At 43.7% G+C, this 12,610-nt stretch overlaps 1 non-coding gene across 1 annotated transcript; it reads right to left on the bottom strand.

Annotated features, from left to right (window-relative positions):
* Window positions 1-4,309: 4,309 nt before the first annotated feature.
* On the bottom strand, window positions 4,310-4,447 carry LOC114812620. Its single transcript, XR_003760271.1, has one exon. It is a non-coding gene; the product is annotated as a small nucleolar RNA SNORA7 (small nucleolar RNA).
* Between the last annotated feature and the right edge of the window lie 8,163 nt (window positions 4,448-12,610).

Raw genomic sequence — 12,610 nt, 5'->3', positions numbered from 1 at the left:
GAATCACCCAAAATAACAGAGTCAGAGAAGCACAAAACTGGATTTGAACCCAGGAGCCCTGAGTTTGGATACCAAGCATTCTGAACAGTGGGAAGGTATCAGCAGACTAGAGATGGCAAGGAAGAAAGGTTTTTCATCTTCGCTCTTTTAAGTTCCAGGGATTGTTATTACCATCTCCAGAGGGACTCTTGGGTTGATTTCTAGCTCTCTAATTTGCCTGAATATCCAACCTGGATGATGAGACTGTTTTGCCATTGGGTACTGTGCAGCAGGAGCTGAGGAAGGGAATCAGACACATTCTGTGTGTGTTCTGCTCCTGCTGTTTACCCTGTGAACAGACTCCCGCCTCTGACACTTAAAGTTGTTTGCTGTCGTGGTTGATCTCTTTAAGGACCAAGGGAGGACACTTTAATTAGCCCTGATGAAGTGGCAAGAGCAAAGGGAAACCTGCAGGCTCTTAAGTTACTTCTGTTTGTATTTCTTTCCCTGTGTCCTTGCTGGCAGGTTTTTCTTCCTAATATAGTTTGATGCTTTTCCCTTGGTGTCTAGACATTTTCAGCAAATGATTAACCTAGGCTTCACCCCTCCCTCTGTGCACCACATATTCATCCACACACACACACATATGCATAACCTCACGCAGACAAGAACACACATATCTGTACACACGTAGACACATACATGCATATATACACACATACGAAAGCGTGTGCACAAACACAATCATATGCCCCCCTACACACTCTTACACAAGCCCACACATAGGCATCAACTATCTACACAAGCACACATGTATACTTGAACACACTATACCCACATGTGCATGGGTGGGATGCAGTTAGGCCTAGAGAAGGAATGATCTCAATCTTCTTTTATTCCCTGCCCAGTCCCCCCAGTGTCTACTGAATGGAAGATCCATGTTCATTTATTCAATCATTCGTTCAATCATATTTATTGAGCACTTACTGTGTGCTGAGCACTGTACTAACTCCCCAGTCCTCTGGAGATACCCATCTCAGCTCAGTCCCCAGCTCCGAATCAGAAGATGTCGGCACAGGGACAAGAGAATCCACATGCTGTCCTCTCCAAACCGTGCATCTGAATGGTCGGTGGAAGTCAGGAGGAACGTGTCATTTCAAGATGAACCTAGTCTTCCTCCTGATCCAAGCCTCCTCCCTTCCCAATCAATCAGTCGATGGTATTTATTGAGCACTTACTGCGTGTGGAACACTGTATTAAGTCCTTGCAAGATTGAAAAGGATCTGATCTGTAAAAGGGTTGAACAGGCCCACAGATCTCACCTCTTTCATAACATTTCCACCTGAGGTGACCCCACATCTCTCAGGCTCTTTGTTAGCAGCTCAAGAGAATTGTCTGTTGGAGGGTAGGTCCCCTTTAAGATCCTTAAAAGAACTCTGGCTGGGAGCTATCTCTTAAAAGAGAATTCTTAGACCCCCACATCCTGATGCAGTTCGTCTTACAGATCGACCCATGAGCATCTGACTCTATCATTCATTCTGCCTTTCTCTAGTTTCTTCCCTAAATGGTCAAATCTCAATTGATTTTAAGTCGCTAGAGGCCCCCAGTTTCTTTTAGCTGGCATCTCCCTTGCACCCATGATAAAATTTCCAAAAAACCCTCATCTGAAAAGAGCACCCACAAAAGGATGTTGAAGACAGTTCCTTTAAGAGATTACTCTAGACCGTGAGCATTTTGGAGGTTAAATCCAGATGCCACACTTATATTCATTTTTCCCTCAGATGCTAGAAAGTGGTTCCAGAAAGACTATCAATTCCTGAGCCTGTTTCCGCTGACATAGCTGCTTTTGCATTGAGTTTCTTGCATTTTCTGCCTCTTGAGAAAATACCCTACTCCTGAAAACAGAGCATCAACCAACAACTAGCTCAATGAGAAGCAGCATGGCTTAGTGGAAAGAGCACGGGCTTGGGAGTCAGGGGTCATGGGTTCTAACCCCGGCTCCGCCGCTAGTCGGCTATGTGACCCTGGGCAAGTCACTTAACTTCTCTGTGCCTCAGTGACCTCATCTATAAAATGGGGATTAAAACTGGGAGCCCTACATGGGACAACCTGATCACCTTGTATCCCCCCTTCAGTACTTAGAACAGTGCTGTGCACGTGGTAAATGCTTAACAAATACCATCATTATTATTAATGTTCTACTCCTTCCAGCTTAAGTGATCTTCCTGAGTTAGAGAGGAGGGCACAATTCTGCCTCTTGTGGACAACCAAAGGGGATTTTCATCCCATCTTTGAAGAGGTGTTGAAGATTCCCAGGTTCCCTGCAAAATACCCTCAGAATTGCCCAGAAACACAGATTTGCCTGAAAACCATAAAAAGGGTCTGGGAAAGGGAGGCAGGGTTGTATAATTACTAATTGGAATTGCTGCCTGATTTCCATCAGGCCTTCTGCCTGGTCACATTAAATCTGTCCTGATTTTGTTTAGGATCCATGGTTGCACCCTCCGAAGCTAGGCATATGGCTCACTAATGTGCTTAGACACATCCTAGGACAAGGATATTGCTAAGGTGCTATACTGTCAGCCCCTTGGTCAATCAACATTTATCAAGCAGCCACTGCACTTCCTAGAATGGTTATCTAGGGCACTGAACTTCTGCTCAAGGGATTTGGTAGAAAACTTAGACTGTGAGCCTCATGTGGGGTAGGGATTGTGACTACCTGATTATCTTGTATCTACCCCAGCATTCTGTACATACATGGCACACAGTAAGTACTTGCATATTATAGAAAAAAAGGGTCTTCATGCTCTTGGACCTAATTCGAAACTTTCTTTCAGGTGCTTTCCTTCATTTGCTTCCAGAACTCAAAGTATTTCCCCTTCCTTCATTTCTGTTTGTTTCTCAGAGATATTTCACAGGGGCTGTGATCATGTTTTACCAAGTTATCTTCTTCACAGTACTCATACTGTGTCAATCCCCCTGCACGAATCAAGTCTCTCTTCATAGCTGTCTCTACTCTTACTGTTCTTACAATTCCCTTGATTTTTGAAAATTTTCCAGAGCGCTTCCATTTCAATTGCCTCTCATTTCTCCTCTCCACACCCTCTCTCTCATTCTGCCCACTCCTTTATTCCTCCTTTCTGCACCACCTGTGGATTTTTTTAGTGGTATCTGTTAAGTGCTACTATGTTCCAGACACTCTGCGAAGCACTGGGGTAGATACAACAAATCAAGTTGGACGCAGTCCATATCCTGCATGAGGCTCACCCTCTTAACCCCCAGATGAGGTAACTGAGGCATAGAAAAGTTAATGTCTTGTCACACTGCAGACAAGTGACAGAGGTGGGATTAGAACTCACATCTTCCTGACTCCCAGGCCCATGCTTTATCCAATAGGCCATGCTGCTTCTCTCGGGTCCATACCCCCTAAGCCCTTAGGTCATCCCTACCTCATAAACACACACGCATGCACACACACACAAATACACACCACTGAGGTACAAGTTTGCCTTCTCTGAATGTAATTTTATCAATCAATCAATCAATCATAATTATTGAGCTCTTACTGTGTGCAGAGCACGGTACTTAACACTTGGAAGAACAACACAATAATATTAACAGACACATTCCCTGTCGAGCTTTCAGTCTGGAGAGGGAGACAGACATTAATATAAATAAATAAATTACAGATATGTACATACATGCTGAGGGTTTTGGGGTGAGGGTGATGAGTAAAGGGAGCAAGTCAGGGCTATGCAGAAAGAAGTGGGAAAAGAGGAAATGAGGGTTTAGTCAGGAAAGGCCTCTTGGAGGAGATACACCATCAATAAGGCTTTGAAAGTGGGGAAAGTAATTGTCTGTTGAACAAAAGTGAGGGTTTCCAGGCTAGAGGCAGGAAGTGGGTGATGAATGAATGAATCAATCAATCAGCGGTATTTACTGAGTGCTCATTTTGTGTAGAACACTGTACGAAGAGCTTGGGAGAATAAAATAGACACAACCCCTGACCTCAAGGAGCTTACATTTTATTGTAATGTATGTCTCCCCCACTAGATTGTAAACACCTTGAAGGCAGGAAACATCTACTTTTTCTCATGTAGTCATTGTCGACCTATAATGTCAAGTCGTGTCTGACCTACAGCGGTGTCATGGACACATCTCTCCCAGAACACCACGCTGTCTATCTGCAATTGTTTTGGTAGTGGACCCATAAAGTTTTCTTGGTAAAAATACAGAAGAGGTTGATCATTGCCTTCTTCTGCACAGTGAACTTAAGTCTTTACCCTTGACTCTCTCCCACCCCACTGCTGCCAGGTGCAGGTGAGTTTTGACTTGTAGCAGATTGCCTTCCACTCGCTAGCCACTGGTCAAGCTAGGAATGGAATGGATATGCCTCTGCTTGACTCTCCTTCCTGTAGTCGGGATTGGTCGAGTACTGGAAACTCTCCAGGTGCGACCGTGAGAGGGGACTCTGTCTCAAACTCTCTTGTTTTCTCCCAAGTGTCTAGGACAATACTAAATAATTGCCCCCAACTGATTGATTGATATCAGTGATCTTGTTTCATCTGCTAAAAATCCCTCTGAGGTATGGAACTCCCATTTTATAGATGAAGGGTGTGATACTCAGATTTGTGTGAAGACACACCAGGTTAATGTCAGAAGTGGGATTAAATCCCAAGTCTACTGACTACTAGCCCACTTAGTCCAAATGTCTTCCATATAATAATAATAATTATGGTATTTGTTAAATGCTTACTAGGTTCCAAGCACTGTTCTAAGCACTAGGGTAGATACAGGGTAATTAGGTTGTCCCATATGGAGCTCATTTTAATCCCCATTTTACAGATGAGGTAACTGAGACACAGAGAAGTTAAGTGACTTGCCCAAGGTCACAGAGCAGACCAGTGGTGCAGCCGGGATTAGAAATGTGTCCTCTGATTCCCAAGCCCATCCTCTTTTCACTAAGCCATGCTTCTCTAATCAGCATAGCTATTCTGGATCAGGATTTGCAAGTTTGGTCTAGAAATCTAAAAACTTAACTTTGGTAGGGGATTTGGTGTTTTTTTCTACCTCTTCTTTCCTCCCTCACTTCTTAGGCCAAATCCCAGGAATAGAATGGAAATGGAATAACCCAGGAAACCTTTCATTTTGTTGGATTAATCCTTCTCTTGGTCTCCGCTTGGTCTTCAACACCCTCTGTCCCTCTCTCTGGATTTTTCCCACCCCACCCCAGCCTGTAATGTCATAGAACAGGCTTGAAGACCCATTGCATCAGCCCTCATGGACGGTGAACAAAATGAGAGGGATGGAAACGAACCTGTCGATGGCCACACCAAAATGTACTTCCTGAGACCAGGATCCTAACAGGCGAACCGCATAACTATCCTGCTACTTCAGGATTGGCTTGCCGAAACCAGAAGAGAAATTAGACGCTTTGATGTAGCAAGTTTCTACCCATCAACCCTTTCCTAATATCACTGTACTAGAAAATTGATGTAGTGCTTTGGACTAAGCAGACATTAAGTCAATATTATTACTATCAATAGTGAAAGAAGCAGCATGGCCTAGTGGAAAGAGCAAGGGTCTTGAAGTCAGAATCAATGAACATTCATCAAGCAGCCACTGCACTTCTAAGCAGGGTTATCTAGGGCACTGAACTGATGCTCAATGGATTTGGTAGAAGACTTAAACTTAAATTGTGAGTTCCATGTCGGGTAGGGATTGTGATTACCTGATTATTTTATATCTACCTCAACATTTTGCACAGTGCGTGACACAGAATAAGTGATTAAATACTATAGAAAAAGAAAGACCTTCCACTCTTGGACCTAATTCGAACCTTTCTTTCAATTGCTTTCCTTCATTTCATCCCAGAACTCAAAGTATTTCCCCTTCCTTCATTCCTGTCATTTCCCAGAAATATTTCCCAGGGCCTGTGATCAACTTTCACCAAGTCAGCTTGTCTCCTGTGTGATCTTGGGAGAGTCACCAAACTTCTCTGCGTGTCAGTTACCTCATCCGTAAAATGGGGATTAAACTTGCGAGTGTCATGAGGGAAGTGGACTGTGTCCAATTTGATTAATTTGTTAATCTGCCCAAAAGTTTAACACAGTGCCCTGCAAATAGTAAGCACTTCACAAATACCATAAAAAGTAGAAGTACTGTTTAGTTTGAAGATGTTACCAGCACAATTATTCGTATGATCAGTATTACTATGTTTTCTACTACCACCCAGAACTGGTACTTCTGGGCGCAGTACTTCTCAGCTCCAGTCCAACAGTGCTATTCCTGGCTCCCTGGCTCCTACTCTAGGCCGATCAATCAAGCGATCAATCAGAAGCATCTGTTGAGCACCTGCAGAGTGCAGAGTACTGTACTAAGCACTTGGGGGAGTTGAGCAGAAATTATCAGACATGACCCCTGCCCCCAAGGAGTTAACAACCAAGTGGCCAAAAAACACCATGACTCTGTCACCATTAAATGAGAGCTGCTTCCTGTCTCCATCCAGTGGTGCCTCAGTGGGAACAAATGGAATCCAAGAGGATTAATGACTTGAAGCATGGGGAACAACAGGGTGGAAGGTATTGGTAGAAGCAGCGTGGCTCAGTGGAAAGAGAACGGGATTGGGAGTCAGTGGTCATGGGTTCCAATCCCGGCTCTGCCACTTGTCTGCAGTGGGACTTGGGGAAAGTCACTTCACTTCTCTGTGCCTCAGTTACCTCATCTGTGAAATGGGGATTAAGACTGTGAGCCTCACGTGGGACAACCTGATCGCCTTGCATCCCCCCAGCACTTAGAACAGTGCTTCACATATAGTAAACACTTAAATGCCAGCATTATTATTATTATTAGTAGTAGTATTATGAAAAGTTCATCCTGGTTAAGTGTTTGGGCAGAAGACACAGCAAAGACAACAGCTATTAAATCACGATTCTTATCATTTATCTGGAGACAGCAGACCTCAGCTACATCATAATGGCCCCAGGTTATATTGTTCAAGGTCTTTATTGGTCCAGACAACATTGTAACAAGACTCCCAGCACAGATGAGCATTTTTACTTCCCACAGAAAGGTGGCTACTTTGGAAAGAAAATACATTCTTTTTCCTGCCGAGCACTACTCTTTCCATGTTTGAAACTTATCCAGGAGTTTCTGCCTCAAGGACAGCCCCCCTTGGCTCTGCCTCACAGCCTCGAAATAGCATTTCCCGTGAAATCGCTTGACACAAACACATTCTGACCACAGTGCGGTTTGGGATGGTTCTTCTCTCACAACAGTTCTCGGCTGTGTGACAATTATTCCCCAAGATGATCGTTAAGATAACACCGCTTAAACTATCTAATGTTTTATTCAATATTTCTGTGAGTTTCAATTACTCCCAATTATGATTCAACAGTTTTTCTATTTAACACAATTACTGCCCTTTGCAATGGGCTTTGAGGCAAACACATTGTTTGCCATTATTAGTCACTGCATTTCCTAGGTTGCTTTCTGAGAGTCCTTCCTTCCCTCCCCGGCCTCCCGCTGGTTTTTAGTTTCAAATCGGTGGCTAACTAGTTGAACTATTTTATTAGCCCCTTTCATGCAGGTAACAGAATAGACTGCTCAATGGGCTAACCACAAAGAGCTGCGGACGTGACCCCGGAGACAATTAGAATCGATTAACCTCATTAAAAAGCAATGGGATTCAATTACGAGCAGCGAGACTCTATTCGGAGTCCATCGAACAGCTTTAGAATTCTTCCAGCCAATCAGCAGTCACACTGTCAGGACAGAAAAGTACGGATGTCATCATTGGGTCAGAAACGGGTCATTGGGTCTGAAAAATGGAGCTAAGCTTAAAACACTCACCAAGGACTGCACAGAGAAGCAGGGGGATGAAGCAGCTACTGTGGACCGAGAGACTTAAAACATATCCCAGGCTGGGAAGGGGAAGGCTAACATGTGAGTTAAGTTTTCAGTCAATTGGGCAATCAGTGGAATTCACTGAGCGTTCACTGTGTGCACAGCACTGAACTGAGAGTTTGGGATTGTACAAGATAACAGAGTTGCTTGACATGTTCCCTGTTCACAATGAGTTTGCAGCCTAGGAGGGTTTCAGGGTTACAAAACCATGAAAGAGGTGGGTAAGACAAGCATGGAATTGTGATTCTCCAAATCCCAAATAGATGAGGGAGCACTGTTTCCCATAGAAATATGAATTAGTGAATGGGGGATTTGGATTCAATTTATTGATGAGATGATAATAATTGTGGTATTTGTTAAACATGTACTACATGCCAATCACTACTAAGCACTGGAGTAGATATAAGATAATCAGGTCCCACTTGGGGCTCAATTTGTAAGGTGGTGGGAGAATAGATATTGAATCCCTATTTTGGTAGATGAGGGAACTGAGTGCAATGAGGTTAAGTGACTTGTCCAAGGTCACAGAGTAAACAAGTGGCACAGCCAGGATTAGGACCCAGGTCCTTAAATTCTGAGGCCTGTGCTTTTTCCACTGGGCCACACTGCTTCCTTTTGTCCATCAATCGGTCAACCCATGAATGATATTCATTGCATGCTAACTTTGTACAGAACACTGTACTAAGAGCTTGGGAGAGTAAGGTTAGAGGAGAGTTGGTAGACAGGATCCCTGATCACAAGGAGCTTACAATCTAGTGGTCTAGAATGATGGTTCTCTAGTATCAAGCCAACGGGATGCACAAATTATCTCATCACCTGGGTTCTAAGCCCAACTCTTCCACTTATCTGATGTGTGACCTTGGGGAAGTCACTTAACTTCTCTGTCTGTACCTGTAAAATGGGGATTAAGACTGTGAGCCCCACATGGAAGAGGGACTATGTCCAATCTGATTATCTTATATCTACTCCAGGGCTTAGTACAGTGCCTTGGCACAACATTAAAAAGACCCCAAAACAGCTCAGGGGGAGGAGGGCGGCTGGCGGTAAAGATGAATCTCAAATCCTGGTCTTCCCACCTGCCGGTCTGGCCGGACACCATCTGGATGATCTGCCCTCCCCTCTCACTGGGCATGTGCAAACTGTAGCCCAGGGCAGGTGGTTGCTTCCTCACCTGCTTTTATTTTCTGCTCTGTTCTCCTGTTTTAACACCAGCTTATGCTTTTCACTCCCAACTATCCCTCTCTTTCAACCCATCTGCCTCCAAGCTATTCCTATCTTTTCCTTGCAATGAGGAACACCCTTCCCCAAATCGCATCCCTTTTTTCCTATAGAGGCTTTCTAAAATGCCATCTCCCCCATAACGCTTTCCCAGATGGCTTCCCCCATGTTCCCAGCTTTGCTTTCCCAACTCTGCACACTTATGCATGCTGCTGTTTATCTGTTACTGCTTCATTTGTTCTCTTGTATTAATTATTATTTAGAGCTACTCTCACAGCCTTTTAACTACTGAATATTCATTAATTATGTCTCCTTACTCTTCCTATTGTACTGTAAGCACTTTACAATAGTGATCTATGTTAAGCGCTTGCTAAGTGTCAAGCAGCGTACTAAGTTCTTGGGTAGATATGAGATAATCATCTCATGGGGAAGACTGAGTATGAGAAACAGCATGGCCTAGTGGAAAAAAACATGGCCCTGGGAGTCAGAGGACCTGGGTTCTAATCCCTGCTCCACAACTACCTACTGTGTGACCTTGGGTAAGTCACTTAACTTCTCTGTGCCTCAGCTCACTTATCTGCCAAATGGGGATTCAATCCCCATTCTCCCTCCTACCTAGACTATGAGCCTCACGTGGAACCTGGTTATTTGGTATCTACCACAGGATTTACCAGAGTGCTTGATATACATAAAGTACTTTAACAATATCATTATTATTTTTATTTTACTTTTCTTGCCTCTCAAGTGCCAAGTTCGATACCTGGCAATTAGCCCATCAGTGGTATTCACTGAGTGCTTATTGTGTACAGAACACTGAGATAAGCACTTGGAAGACACAATCCCTGCCCACAAGGAGTTTGCAGACTAGAGACCCATCGGGCGTTCAGTCAGTTCTTTCATTGGTGATGATGGGAGCCGGAAAAGGCAAGACAAATAATGGTCAATCTCCCTTTCTGTCCTAACAGCCGCAAAGATGTTCTAGAGTAAGGATTCTCACTCATCACCCACTTGTCCAAAAAGTTCCCATTCCTCTCTCTAATAAGAAAAGCTTTCTGTCAATATAATATAAATTGTGGTGTTTTTTAAGCAGTTACTATGTGCCAAGCACCTAGGTAAGCACTGGGTTAGAACGAGAAAATCAGGTCAGACTAGTTCTTGCTGCACATGGGGATCACAGTCAAAATAGGAGGAAGAAAAAGTGTTGATTCCTCATTTTACAATGAGGAAACTAAAACTCAGAGAAGCGAAGTGACTTGGCCAAGGTCCTTCAGAAATCAAGTGGCAAAGGTGGGATTAGAACCCAAGTTTTCTTGAGTCCCAGGTCTGTGCTCTTTCCACTAGGCCCCACCACTTTAATCAATCTATCAACCAATCATATTTACGGAGATCTTACTGTATGCAGAGCACTGTGTTTAGAACTTGGAAGAGTACAATACAGCAAGACATGTTCCCTGCCCAAAATGAGCTTACAGTCTACAGACTTTAAGACAGTCAATCAGCTCTATCCCTCCTACATATCCACTTTCTTCTCCCACCACACCCCAGTTCATACTCTTGGTTCCTCTTAAGCCACTGTGCTTTGGGCTCATCTTTTCCACCATCACCCTTGGCTCATGCTCTTCCTCTCTCTTTGCACCAGTAGACATTATCTTTAAAGTCTTTCTGAAATCACATCTACTCCAAGAGGCCTTCCATGATTACTTTCTAACTTTCCTAGAGTATTCATTCATTCAGTAGTATTTATTGAGCGCTTACTATGTGCAGAGCACTATACTAAGTGCTTGGAATGTACAAATCGGTAACAGATAGAGACAGTCCCTGCCCTTTGACGGGCTTACAGTCTAATCGGGGGAGACGGACAGGCAAGAACAATAGCAGGTTACTTGAGCACTTTAGTGCTATTTAAGCACTTGAGTATGTCTTACCTACCCTATTACTTATGCACGGACTCATTCAAATATTCCCCAATGCCTTCTTCCTTTTATCTGTAATTTATTATCATGAGATGGCAAGCAAAGAGTAGCAGCTCTCCAGACATGAAAATCTGAACTCTAATAATAATTGCAGTGTTTGTTAAGTGCTTACTATGTGTCAAGTGCTCTACTCAGTGCTGGAGTAGATGCAAGATAATCTGATTGGATACAGCCCTGGGCCCATATGGGGCTGAAATATTAAGGGGGAGGGAAAAAAAGAAGCCACATGGCCTAATGGAAAGAACACAGACCTGGGAGTCAGTGGACCTGCGTTCTACTCATGGCTTCACCACTTGATTTCATTTTAGTAGTATATGTTAAGCACATACTAAGTTCTAGTCACTGTACTAAGCACTAGAGTACGTTCAAGCTAATCAGCTTGGACACAGTCCATGTCCCACAGGGGGTTCACAGTCTTCTTTTTCCCATTTGACAGATGAGGTAACTGAGGTACAGAGAAAAGACACTTGTCTGTTGTGTGACCTTAGGCAAATTGTTTCATGTTCTCTGGGCCTCAGTTACCTCAGCCCAGAGAACATGAAACAATTTGCCTAAGGTCACACAACAGACAAGTGTCTTTTCTTCTCTGTACCTCAGTTACCTCATCTGTATAATGGGGATTAAAACTATGAGCCCTATGTAGACAGGGACTATGTAATTCATTCACTTGTATTAATTGAGCAGTTACGTGTGCAGAGCACTGTATTATGTGCTTGGAAAGTACCAATTCAGCAAGAGACAATCCCTGCCCATAATGGGCTCATAGTTTGATTATCTTATTATTATTAGTAATAATAATAATAATGGTGGTATTTGTTAAGCACTTACTGTGTACCAGGCACTGTACTAAGCACTGGGGTGGATACAGGCAAATCTAGTTGGACAGAGTCCCTGTCCTATGTGGGACTCACAGTCTCAATCCTCATTTAGAGAAGCAGCCATAGTGGAAAGAGCATGGGCTTGGGAGTCAGTGGTCGTGGGTTCTAATCCCGGCTCCGCCACTCATCAGCTGTGTGACTTTGGGCAAGTCACTTGACTTCTCTGTGCCTCAGTTACCTCATCTGTAAAATGGGGGTTAAGACTGTGAGCCCCTCGTGGGACAACCTGATTACTTTGTCTCTACCCCAGCACTTAGAACAGTGCTTGGCCGTTCTAACAAATGTCATTATTATTATTATTATTTTCCAGATGAGGTAGTTGAGGCCAAGAGAAATGAATCTACCCTAGCAATTATATTTAGCCCAGCACTTGGGAGAGTATATGGCATGTTGTAAGTGCTCAACAAATACCATTAACAAGAACAAACAAGTATTTAATCCCCATTTCACAGATGAAGGATCTGAAGTCTCAAGAAGTTAAGGGATTTGCCCCAGGTCCCACAGCAGGCAAGTGGTAGACCTGGGATTAGAATCCAGGTCCTCTAAATCTCAGACCCAGGTTCTTTCCACTATGCCATGCTGCTTTGCATGTGGAATGAAGTGCTGGTCCTCTCCCAAAGATTGCCTGAGCTGGAGAACACAGGCCAGAATCAGGCG

This window comes from Ornithorhynchus anatinus, chromosome 5 (assembly GCF_004115215.2).
Source record: "Ornithorhynchus anatinus isolate Pmale09 chromosome 5, mOrnAna1.pri.v4, whole genome shotgun sequence".
NCBI lineage: Eukaryota > Metazoa > Chordata > Mammalia > Monotremata > Ornithorhynchidae > Ornithorhynchus > Ornithorhynchus anatinus.
Note: the sequence above shows the minus strand (reverse complement) of the source record. Positions and strands in the feature narration are given on the sequence as shown.